A 13,411-nucleotide genomic window follows, 5' to 3' on the forward strand; every position below is an offset into this window, starting at 1 on the left:
GCATAATATGCACTTTCTATTTTATGAACTTTAATTTGACATCATTTAAGGTTTTATAATATTGCAATCACTAGTTTTATGCTATACATAAAACTCTAGATTTTTAACACCTCAAACAATACCATATACGGTTCAAAATTTATGTATGCTCTAAAGTCCAAAAATACGTATTAAACCTCCTGTACAATTTTCGTGAACCACAAAGTACAACTCTCGTGAATTCATCTTAAATTTTTTGTGGAAGAATCATGTTTAGCAAAGCACATAACTCAAAGATTCATGGATTTTTAAGTGGGAAAAAACACTACTCGGATGATTTGACGTATAAACAACACGGGAAACTCAAAGGATAACCATGATATACACTTAAAAAAGCAAGCGAATACGTGTTCGAAAGACGAGATGACGAAGAAATCGAGCTCGCTTTCCATGTGGATTTGAGACTTTCTTCTTGTTGTTCGAGATCTAGTTTTGATCTTAAAAGTGACTAGATAAGAAAGAGATTAATGAAAGCTAGTCTATGAGACCGTGATAATGGTGCCGAATGGAAAACGTGACGATGCTTGGTGATGAACGAGTGATGTGCTTAATATACAACATATAAATTGAATCAAATAAGGTATAAAAACAACCCTTTTTAGTACTAATGTTGGAAAAAGCTTGGTTTTTTGTTCCTTTTTAATTTACAGGGTCAAAAGAGCTTAAACGCACAAAAGAAGCAAAATAACGGCAAAAATCAGCATAAATACAAAAGAAGAGAAGTTGACACTTCATGCCGACCCTCCAAGCTTCACCCCAACACCAAAAACAACAATTCAGAATGCTGACATGGGGCTGTGCCAGCTCAGCACGGGGCTGTGCCCAACTCCAGATTCCATTAGAAAAAGACACACATATAAAGACTGTCAACACGGGGCCGTGTCAAATGGACACGAGGCCGTGGTCAACTCCCAGATTTGCAGAATCTTGGATAGTACAGCAAGTACAATGGGCACGGGCCGTGTCGTTGACACACAGGGCTGTGTTAGTACAAGTCTGACACTGCAGTTAATAAAGAAGAGAGAGAATGATCAACATGGGGCCGTGTCAGGTGGGCACGGGGCCGTGTTGAGGTTCTGTGTGTTGAGGTTCTGTTTTCAAGTATAAATAGGATGGCTTGGTTTCATTTCAACTCATCCCTTGGCAAACCACTTCTCTCTTACTTGCCACCCTTCCACCACCACTCCACCACCATCATCCATTTTTCCATCTTTAGAGTGTTTGTGTAGTCTCGGGATCCAATATTGATCGTAAGAATCTTTGTCAAACAAAGGCGATGGTTGGCTAAATTCTTAAATCACTTGGTGAAGAATTTTCTTTTATGTGTTTCTTTTATGATTTCCAATCTTTGGCTCCTTTTTAATTGGGTATGTATTAATGACGTTAATAAATAGTTTTTTATATTGAAGGCGAATTTACTCAATCATTCTTCATATGTTCGTTGATTCAACATATTCATGTCTTTATGGTCTATATAAAGCATGTTAATTGCCTAGAAGGGGGTTGGAAGGGTGGTCTGGGTAATTCTATGTCTCGTTCAGTGGATAGATCCTGCGAGAACCTAGTTCAAGTCTAGTAACACCTCACGAGTCGGAGCGAGCAGTACCCACCATGGCAGAGGTGCAAAAAGCTTTAATCCTTTATTCTTAAACTTGTATTAAAACATTAAACCAACCACGCGAGGACTGTATCCTTGCTGACTCAGACCAACGGGTTGAGGGTGATTGCCGCCTCGGAATGGGGTCCACCACATTTTGCATTAATAACTTACTTAATTATCTTTCAATAATCCAACCTACTGGGATTGTATCCTTGCTAACTCAAACCACTAGGTTGAGGGTAACGTCACCTTGGAAAAGGGGCCTACTACTATAACTAAGATAATCTTTTAAAATGTCCAAAGTGCGGAAATCATCAAAAGGGTACATGAAAGATAAGTTGGATCCAAGTGATTCTTTCTTGTTTATCATTTTTTTTATTTTCTATTTTTATCTTTTTATTAGTTAAAAAAAAATCTTTTCTCAAAAGTTGGTTCGATTAGACGTTGACGATAAGCCGGTACTAAAAGTTCTTGTGTCCTTGGACGACCTCGGTATCTTGCCATCACTATACTATGTCCGCGATGGGTGTACTTGCCCTAAGCGTGTGTGTAGAGTTATAGTAGAATATCGTGTTTTATAAATTTAAAACTTGAAATCGGCGAGTAAAAAGAGCTAAAAGTAACTAAACAGATACACTCACACCGACACACGTCAAGTTTTTGGTGCCGTTACCGGGGACACAAGGATTTTAAGGAAGCTTAAAATTAACGGCCTAATCAAATTCTAACATTTTTTTTTAAACTGCGCGCTCGATTTTTATTTTTTTTTCTTTTTACAATAGGTTAACACGGGGCCGTGCTGCTGGGACATGCCCCCGTGCTGCAAATTTTTTCTAAAACCTTTTTAAAAATTGTGACCTTTTTAAACGAGCATCAACCTCATACACTACTCCAAGTTCTTCATACACCAATTATGAAGAACCAATGTTTGAACTCCCAAAGTCAAGCTTTTGGGATACCAATCTGTTTGAAGATTACAACACTCCACCAACAATCATCCCCGAAGCCGAAAGACTCATAGAAAGTATGAAAAATCTAGAAATCTTACTTAAGAAATCTAGAGAAAAAGAAGAGGCTATTTCTACTAAAGAGGTAATAATCGAAGAAGTAAAAATAGAAGAACAAAATGAAAAACTCACGCATGAACCAACTCAACAAGAAGGTAATTCTAAAACTAATGATTCTAAAATTGATCAAACTTTTTCAGAAATTCACGTTTTATAACCTTCTTTTGAAAATCATTGTTTGGTTTCTTTACATGCTAAGTTTTCAAAACAGTTGAACACTTCTACTAAAATCGAAGAATTAGTAAGTATCACGTTAACAAATGATCAAACTTCACTAATAAAAGATGAATATCATGAAATGAATATAAAACCGGTACCATGTTTTTTTTCAAAACATCTTTGTTAGTAATGTGCTAATTGATAAAGATCTTTGCGTTAACATGATGCCTAACTATATTTTCGAAAAATTAGGTACTAGTGTTTTTCTCATAAAATTCCTATTTTTCCCTCAAATCGCAAAACGATTAATACCATGGGAATGGTTGGAAATGTCTTAATTCAAACAAGTCAAGAGGTAGTCCCAACCGACTTTGTCATCTTAGATGATGCCCCCCTCGTGTTGGGACAACCATTTCTAAAATCCCATCAAGCCTTGACCCAACAGAAGCAAAACAACCTACCACTTCGATTAGGGGCCGACAAAAGGTACGTCGATCTTGACCAATCAATGAAAGATCAAATTCATGATGACGACCCCCTAATTGAAGATGAGCCAGAACCACCCGATAAAATGGGTCTAGCCACGGACCCTTATAAACTTGGCGCACCATGGAGGCATTCCATGGACTATCCATTAGCTAAATAGTATAACTTTTAAGCTTTTATTTTTAAGTTTTTATTTTAGTAGGAATAAAATACACTCAAAAGGATGGTGTGAAGGCCAAAGGATGTTGAATCAACATCCCATACCTGAAAACAGGCGACTCTAGACTGAAAATCTTAAATTTGTAAGTGCAACATGGGGCCGTGTCAGGTAAGCACGCCCCGTGCCCCAAGTCTACTGTAACATTTTTCATTCTGGAACCTTGACACGGGGCTGTGCCCCGTGGGCACGCCCCCGTGCTTGCTTTGTAAAAAATATTGGTACTGGAACTTTTGACACGGGGCCGTGTGTGATCTACACGGGGTCGTGTCAAGTGTCTATTTTCCAAAAGTTTTGTTATTTTTAACACACTTCTTACACATTTAATCAATTTAACATATTTTGGACACATTAAGCACAATGTGTAATTTAAGTGTGGGGGGGGGGAGCTCAATAACTTGAATTTGTTTGTCCTAAATCAAGCCTTACACAAAACTCTACTTAGAACCACTAAAACACCCCAAATCTTTTTCAAAAATTTTCTTTGTTTTTTCTTGTTTATAGTTTATGTTAGAAACCAAGATCTAAAATTTTCAAGTTTGTATAAAGTCTACAACCGATGGCGCCATGATAAAAAGAACCATACAAGAAAAATTTATAAAAATGGCATAGCAATTCTTTGTAAAATTTGATTGTATATATAATTTCACACTTATACCCCTTTTCCCACAAAAATGTGAGTTTTGAGCCTTTACCGAGTTTTCAATCATATATATTTACTAAATGCTCATCTTTCGTTTCTTGTGTAAATAGCCGTATGGTTCTTACGAATCTAGAACTTGACAAGACAATACATTCCCGGTCCTTACCGACAAATCCAAGTAAGTAAATGATGGAGGCATTAGGATTTTAAACCCTCTTTTTCATCTTCAACTTTATTTTCTCTTTATCTCTCTACCATAAACAAAAAAAAAAAAAAAAAACAAAAAAACAAAAAAACAAAAATGTTCCCCTAGTTAAACCCCTTTGAGCCAAAATCTTTCGTTTCAAAACCCGCAAAATACCATTTTGCACAAACCACCCATCACCCGAAAAACCAATTTTTATTTTCACACCCCTTGTTTTTAGTAAAATGCGGTTCTTTTGAAAATCATATAAAAAGAGGCCTCTTAGTTTTATATCAAAAAAAAAAAAAAAAGAGAAAGAAAGAAAGAAAGAAAGAAAAAGAAAAAAAAGAAAAAAAAAATCTCTAGCTACTTGAAATAAATAAGCAAAAACCATTGCTTATAAATAGGTAGTTTATAACTAAGTCACAAACAAATAAATTTTCAAAAGAAAACCGACATTTTATGTTTTATCCACTTTTCAATAAAACTATCTTACCCTTAGCCAAAGCCTACCCTTTCAAAGTTCTCTTGATATTTACAAAGATTATGTTAAAAAAAGAGGAGGTTTGATTACTTGTCAATAATGGTATGGTAAGAGTAAGTTCCATACCGGTATCGAGCGTTTCACCTATACATCTTCCGCCGAGTGTTGAGTGATCACTTGTGAGGTATGTGAATTTGTATATAGCTAAATAAAATTTTATAAAGGCTTGTTATACCCAAAAATATTTATTTTTCTTAAAAAAGATTCAAAATAGATCATGTCGAATAGGATTGTAAATAATATAAAAACAAGAATAAAGAACTTGAATTCCCGACACTCTACAAACAAGACCCAATAAAAAGTGTAAGAAACCACTATATAGTGACAAGTGCCCCAAAAGAAATGAAGTGAGAAGAGTAATACCAATTCCATTTGGGTGTGTAAGCAACATTAAAGAGTTTTGCTTGAGGACAATCAAAGATTCAAGTGTGGGGGTATTTGATGTGCTTAAAATACGACATATAAATTGTATCAAATAAGCTATAAAAACAACCATTTTTTAGTACTAATGTTGGAAAAGACTTGGTTTTTTCTTCCTTTTTAATTTACAAGGCCAGAAGAGCTTAAACGCACAAAAGAAGCAAAATAACAGCAAAAACCAACATAAATACAAAAGAAGAGAAGTTGAACCTTCATGCCGACCCTCCAAGCTTCACCTCAAGACGAAAAACAACAATTCAGAAGGCTGACATGGGGCTGTGCCACTTCAGCATGGGGATGTGCCAGCTCAGCACGGGGTTGTGCCACCTTTAGCACGGGCTGTGCCAGCTCAGTACGGGGCTGTGCCCAACTCCAGATTCAATGAAGAAAAAGACACACAGTTACAGACTGTCAACACGGGGCCGCGTCAAATGGACATGGGGCCGTGGTTAACTCCTAGATTCACAGAATCTTGGATAGTACAGCAAGTACAAGCAAGTACAATGGGCACGGGGCCGTGTTAGTACAACTCTGACAATGCAGTTAATGAAAAAGAGAGAGAATGACCAACACGGGGTTGTTCAGGTGGGCACGAGGCCATGTTGAAGTTCTATTTTCAGCTATAAATAGGATGGCTTGGTTTCATTGTAACTCATCCCTTGGCAAACCACTTATCTCTCACTTGCCACCACTCCACCACCACTTCACCACCATCGTCAAATGGACACAGGGCCGTGGTCAACTCCCAGATTCACAGAATCTTGGATAGTACAATAAGTACAAGCAAGTACATTGGGTACGGGGCCGTGCCGTTGACACACGTGGCCGTGTTAGTACAACTCTGACACTGAAGTTAATAAAGAAGAGAGAGAATGACCAACACGGGGCTATGTCAGGTGGGCACGAGGCCGTGTTGAGGTTCTGTTTTCAGCTATAAATAGGATGGCTTGGTTTCATTTCAACTCATCCCATGGCAAACCACTTCTCTCTCACTTGCCAGCACTCCACCACCATCATCCACCACCATCATCCATTTTGCCATCTTTAGAGTGTGTGTAGTCTCGTGATCCAAGATTGATCGTAAGAATCTTTGTCAAACAAAGGCATGCTTGGCTAAATTCTTACATCACTTGGTGAGGAATTTTCTTTTATGATTTTCTTTTATGATTTCCAATCTTTGGCTCCTTTTAAATTGGGTATGTATTAATGACGTTAATAAATAGTTTTTTATATTGAATGGGAATTTACTCAATCATTCTTCATATGTTTGTTGATTCAACATATTCATGTCTTTACGGTCTATATAAAGCATGTTAATTGCCTGGAAGGGGGTTAGAAGGGTGGTTTGGGTAATTCTATGTCTCGTTCAGTGTATAGATCCTGCGAGAACCTGGTTCAACCCAAGTAACACCTCACGAGTCGAAGCGGGCATTACCCACCATGGGAGAGGTGCAAAAAGCTTGAATCCCTTATTCTTAAACTTTTATTAAAACATTAAACCAACCCCGCGAGGACTGTATCCTTGCTGACTCAGTCCAACGGATTGAGGGTGATCGCCGCCTCGGAAGGGGGGTCCGCCACATTTTGCATTAATAACTTACTTAATTATCTTTCAATAATCCAACCTAATGGGATTGTATCCTTGCTAACTCAAACCACTAGGTTGAGGGTAACGTCGCCTTGGAAGAGGGGCCTACTACTATAACTAAGATAATCTTTTAAAATGCCCAAAGTGCGAAAATCATCAAAAGCGTACATGAAAGATAAGTTGGATCCAAGTGATTCTTTCTTGTCTATCATTTTTTTTATTTTTTTCTGTTTTTATCTTTATATTAGTTTAAAAAAATCTTTTTCTCAAAAGTTGGTTCGATTAGACGTTGACGATAAGCCGGTACTAAAAGCTCTTGTGTCCTTGGACGACCTCGGTATCTTGCCATCACTATACTATGTCCACGATGGGTATACTTGCCCTAAGCGTGTGTGTAGAGTGATAGTAGGATATCATGTTTAATAAATTTAAAACTTGAAATCGACGAGTAAAAAGCGCTAAAAATAACTAAAAAGATACACTCAAACCGACACACGTCAACGAGCTTGATTGTTGAAGGTTAACCACACTAGAAAACCTTGGAATCACTTGGTAGTTTCAAATGGGATTATAGAGAGAGAGTGTGATAGAGGATCTTGAGTGGGAAAGTGTTGGAATGCATGCATATGGTGTGTGCTGACCAGGACAACACCTGGTCATTCCCCACCTGCCACGTCAAGTCATTTGCCACTGGCCATGCGCCATGTACACGCGCGCCACCCGCCATAGTTGACTCGCCACCTTGTCCTTGCAAGCTCTCAAAAATACAAAGGCGACTCTCAAGCGGCGCGAGCGTGTGTAATGCAGAGTACGACATTAAAGCGCCACACTGCGCCCATCGCCCACGCCACGTGCACGTGCATGTGTTACTGTGAGTTAGGGTGCTTTGCACTCATTGCGAGTACACTAGTGTGTGCTTCTAAGGAACAATAAGGAAGGAGTATCCCCACTTAAATACTACATTAAGTCCCATTCCAGTTTAATTATTTCAGCATTCAATGTTTCAAACACCAAACTTTGAACACTGATATCTCATTCGTCGATATCTCATATATGCATCTGTATACGGATAATATGTCAAAAATATCTAAAATCTAGTTGCTTGAGGATTAAACCATTTTATTCAGAGAAATAACAGATAATTTCCACTTTTAAATTAACAAAACTGTTTTGTGTATTATAAAGTTATAAACGATCCTATAAAATAAGCTCTAATACACTTGTTTCGATTTTTATAAGCATTTTGAAAATTTTGGCTACAAAACACTACAAAAAAAATGCCATCTAGTGACATACAGAAAGTGCCGCAATAAAACAAAAAAGTGCCGCTAATGACCTATATAAGAATGGGCGGCACACAAAAAAAGTGACACTAGAAGCGCTGACGCTAAAGCCTTTTAGTGGCACTTTTTTGATCTGCCGCACAAAGTTTTTAGGCTTTTAGTGGCACTTGTTTTTCTGCCACAATAAAAAAAACTTTTGTGGCACAAATTTTATGTCGGTAAAAACTATTTCTAATTAAATATATGTACTATTTTTAGTGACACGCATTTTTGCCACAAAAATCACATTATTTACAATATAAATAATATATAAAATCAGAGTTCCATAAAAATGTAAATGTAGAAATCATATTATAACTTCAATAAAAAATTAGATCCGAAACATATTCCAAATGTTAACCAAACATTGTGTAATAAGTAACATTCCAAATTCCAAATCTTTATATGAGAAGCCTAAACGTTCTTTTGGGTGAGAATTTCAGTTTCACAAAAAAGTTCCAAAGCTTCTCACGATATATACCTGTCATCATCAACCATATAAATAAGTAATAGTATTGATTAGAAAAACCTAAAATTCAATAACCAACGCGACACATAATTTGTTCACTAAAGTGCGCTTTGAACACTTTTTGACCCATTTCTTTGTTAACTAGTTTTTGTTATTACTTAACCTATTGAACCCACTGAAAATAAAACCAAAACAGACTGAACCATTCATAGGCTAACAATAGTTGGTACCTCTTAAGAAGTAGAACACTGAGGCCGATGCAGAAGCTGGCTTAAAAATCATGTCCTTGCTGATGCAACAGTTAGTTAGTATGGTTAAGAAGTAAAACAAAGGCAAAACAAAAAAAAGAAAACCAAGCAAAAGGGAACAAACAAATATATGGATACGAGGATGCTACTGAACAAGATCCGTCGTCATCCGTATGCTTCTTGTGATCTGGTTGCAAAGGCTTAATTGCTATTGAAGGAGTGACTGCTTGAAACCAAAAGAAAGAAAAAAGAAACAAATTTAGATCAAAATTTGTGAAAAGAACTTAGCATTCAGCACTCAGTTCTTACCTTATTTGTTTTCTTTGTAAGTTAGGTAGGAGAGCTACATAAATGAGATGGCTTGATAGAAACATTGGAATCAACCAAATAAGCCAAGTCTAGCTCAACCATTTTGGAATCCCAAAGCAAAGTAAAATCTGAGGCCCATTTGCAATATATATTTTGTTTGCTTATGACCCTAACACACTGGAACAAATGAAATTAGCTAATACAAGTTTGTTTATGCAGGACATTGGTTTAACTCCAGCTATCTGGTTATAAAAGTGTCAATTATGGCTGTATTTATCTAAACCTGATCAAACGGGTGAAACAAACAATTAAATCATAAAAATAAAGATTACCTTAGTGGTCTAAGATCTTCTGAGCTAGTGCAAATGTATATTCCAAATAAATCCAATCCTGAAGCTACTTATTACCTCACAAATAATATTAATTTCTAAGTTCATTCATCAATCATAGATGCTATTTAATGTCCAACTTTAGATTCGTTTAGGATTTAGTTGAAGTACAAGTACCGGTACCTCTTGGTCAAAACAACTTTCAAGTTCATGTTCACCATTTTTTTTTTTGTATTTTTAACATTAGTGTCAAAATAACATTAAAAAAATTACCATAACTAAACGGTGAAAATTATTTCTATCAATATCAGGTAATTTCGACATGGAAGTTGAGTTGAATAGACCTGGCAAATTCAACCCATGAAAATATACTTCCAGTTGTCCGCAAGAAGATCGATTTCAGTTGTGGTTTTTGCACTAATTCCTTTCCATAGCTTTTAAAACATTAAATGGAAAACAGATCCACAAGTATAATATTATTATATATAATAACAATATTATGGATGGATACCTTTATAGCCTCACGACCGATGTAAAGCGACACTGTTTAATCACATCGCCAATGCCAAATCTGTGATTCAAACCAAAGGAAAAAATAAAAAAAAGTAGAGTTGAGCAAAACACATTTTCTTATGCTAGAAATCCCTTTATGATCATACAACATAAAACACACGTGTTTAATGCCAAGCATCATGTTTCTAAAAATCTCTTTATGCTATAAACATTCTCTTATATATTTATAACGTAAATATACAATGGTTTTAGTCACATTCTCTCATGACATGTTGCTCTGTTTTGCTCATTATAAAATCATTATTTTATGGTGATTTACTAATACTTCATTTGGTTTGGGTCAGAACGAGTTCAGGTTAGAACAGGTTCGGGTCAAAGTGTACTTTGATATAGATTGATACATGTTCAAACGGGTTTTACTCTAGTCTTCAAAAATGTGTGGCGGGTTAAAATAAGAATAGTATAAAACCAATTTAATAACACAAAGAAATAAATAGGCACCTGTGCAGTGGTTTTGGTTACCGAAAGACCCATTTGTTTCTAATATAATATACACTCAAAAAGTATTATCTGTAACAAATTATTAGCAAAAACCCCCCAAATTAATTCATCAATGGCTCATAAATATTCTCAAGAACTCAAACCCTAGAACTGGATTTCACTTACCAAGTTCGTTCTTCACTCTTCAACTTGAAAATATCGATCATTCAAAAATGTGAATCTATGCCTGGAACTCAAACTCAGAACTGCAAACTTGTGATTAGAACTCTGAACTAGGATTTTAATTTGTGATTAGAATCCGAACTGCAATTTTGATTTGTGAGTAGAATAGTAATAACTAATTAGAACATCAAATATGAAACACATATGTTGAAATTCATAAAATTGCAATCTCTATTGAAGCATTTCATACAATATTAAAGCATTTTCCAGTGAAAAAAGTCAATAAATTGACAAAACTAACACAAAAACCTAATAACATCAACCTATTAAACATCTAGTTATCCAAACTGCATCCAAGTAACTGATGTAAGCGTACATGAGAGGAGCATAGCGGCGTGATGGGGGGAGATCAATCAATCACAAATTCTTCATCTGCATGCATCGTATAGCTATCTAATCATCTATTATCCAAAATCACTCGCATTTACGTACAATCGATATATATACACATCAAACAAAAACCTAATTTTAGATGAATGAAATTGAATCGATAAGTACGAGAAGTACTCACCGAATTCATGCAATCCGATGTGTTTGATCGGGTGAAATCATGAGATTTGATAGCGTGAATCGAAGAAAGTGTAAAATGATCGGATGATTTGATGAGGATCTGATGAATTGCAGGTGGAAATGTGGAATTAGGTTAAGAGTGAAAGAGGAATTGTAGAGAACTATGAATATGAATAGAAGTTTTTATTAAATATTTTAATGTTTTTTTTAATTTAATAAAAGTTTTTTTTTAAATAAATTGAAGATTAAATGAAAAAAACAATAGAAAATTAATAATTAAGTAATGATGGGCATGGGGCTTTATGACTACACCTTCTTGTGATATAAAGCCTCATAACGCCACCATGTTACGCATTTCGTCACTTGTCGCATAACGCCCCCTAAGAGACTTTGTGACTACACATGGTCGGTCTTATAGTACAACACAAAGTGGACAACACTATAGTTACACAAAGTACAACACCTAAAGCCTAAGAACGTTAGAAATTCTACTTTATACTATATATAAATATAAATTTTGGTGAATCGTGATTGAAAAATTAATATTGGGGGGAGATGTAAAGAGGAAAAACTAATATTATGAGGGAAAATATTTCAAAAGACATTTTATTAAAGTGTCTTAAGAAGGGATAAGAGAAGATTTTAGAATTTAGAAGCACTTAGGAAATAGTGGCATACGTAAAGTACCATTAAAGGTTATCAAATATTTTAGTGGCATATGAAAAGTATCATTAAAAATCTTAATTAGTGGCATAAGGACTAAATGCCACTAAAAACGTGTGCTAAGTAAATGCGGCACACGTAAAGTGCCATTAAAACCTAAATAAGTGGCACAAAAGCTAAATGCCACTAGAAGCGTGTGCCACTAAATGGACTTTTTTTTGTAGTGAGAGATAAATTACACAATGCATTTTGAATACATTCAAAACCTCCCAAAAAGGGTCATATTGCAAGAACGTAAAAAACCAAAAATCACCATAGGTTTAATATAATTATATTGGAAAAGTTATGGCAGTGGTGGACGAACCAACTGCTTTGCCATACCCCTAAAGAGCTCTATCGAGGGAAGGGGTTGGAAGAATATTGTCAATATCGGCAGGGCTTTGATGAACCAACGGATAGACGTATTGATGTGCTTAAAATACAACATATAAATTGTATCAAATACGGCGTAAAAGAAACCATTTTTTAGTACTAATGTTGGAAAAAGCTTGTGTTTCTGATCCATTTTAATTTTCAGGGTCAAAAGAGCTTAAATGTGCAAAAGGAGCAAAAAGACAGCAAAAACCAACATAAATACAAAAAAGAAGGAATTGACGCAACTCGCCAAGCCCCAATTCACATCCAAACCATAAAATAGAAAGAACAGAGACTTGACACGGGGCCGTGTCAACCAGACACATGCCATGTTCAAAGGTGGATGCTGTGCAGAAGAAAAGACAACAACAAAGGACAAAACTGGCAGCCAACACGTGGCCGTGCTAAGCCAACACAGGGTGTGGTTAACTCAAAGATTTTCAGAATCTGCGATAGTACAACAAGTACTTTGGCCACGAGCCATGTCGTTGACACACAGGGCCGTGTTAGTACAAGAACTGACAAGCAGTTAATGAGGAAGCGAGAGAGAAATGACCACGGGGCCGTGCCAGGCGGGCACGGGCCGTAGTGGAGCTTCTGATTTCAGCTATAAATAGATGTGCTTGGTTCCATTCCAAACCATCCCTTGGCAAACCACTTCTCTCTCACTTGCCACCACTACAACACCATCATCCACCACCATTATCCATTTTCCATCTTTTAGAGTGTGTGTAGTCTCGGGATCCAAGATTGATAGTAAGAATATTTGTCAAACAAAGGCCATGCTTGGCTAAATTCTTACATCACTTGGTGATGACATATCTTTTATGTATTTTATTTTATGATTTCCAATCTTTGGCAACTTTTTAATTGGGTATCTGTTAATGACTTTAATAACTAGTTTTTATATTGAAGGCGAATTTATTTAACCACTCTTCATATGTCATTGATTCACATATTCGTG

General features: G+C 36.1%; 1 long non-coding RNA gene across 9 annotated transcripts; it reads right to left on the minus strand.

The window, feature by feature from the left end:
* Nucleotides 1-8,551: 8,551 nt before the first annotated feature.
* Nucleotides 8,552-11,526, minus strand: LOC110911961. Of its 9 annotated transcripts, none has more exons than XR_004881099.1 (6): nucleotides 11,372-11,526; nucleotides 10,804-11,232; nucleotides 9,296-10,195; nucleotides 9,125-9,209; nucleotides 8,969-9,027; nucleotides 8,552-8,750 (listed from the first exon to the last, which is right to left on the minus strand). It is a non-coding gene; the product is annotated as an uncharacterized LOC110911961 (long non-coding RNA). The 9 variants fall into 9 exon arrangements; XR_004881102.1 differs by having other exon boundaries at nucleotides 10,804-11,261; XR_004881106.1 differs by having other exon boundaries at nucleotides 10,804-10,941; nucleotides 11,177-11,526.
* Nucleotides 11,527-13,411: the final 1,885 nt, after the last annotated feature.

Source organism: Helianthus annuus, chromosome 15 (genome assembly GCF_002127325.2).
Source record: "Helianthus annuus cultivar XRQ/B chromosome 15, HanXRQr2.0-SUNRISE, whole genome shotgun sequence".
In the NCBI taxonomy this organism is placed as follows: Eukaryota; Viridiplantae; Streptophyta; class Magnoliopsida; order Asterales; family Asteraceae; genus Helianthus; species Helianthus annuus.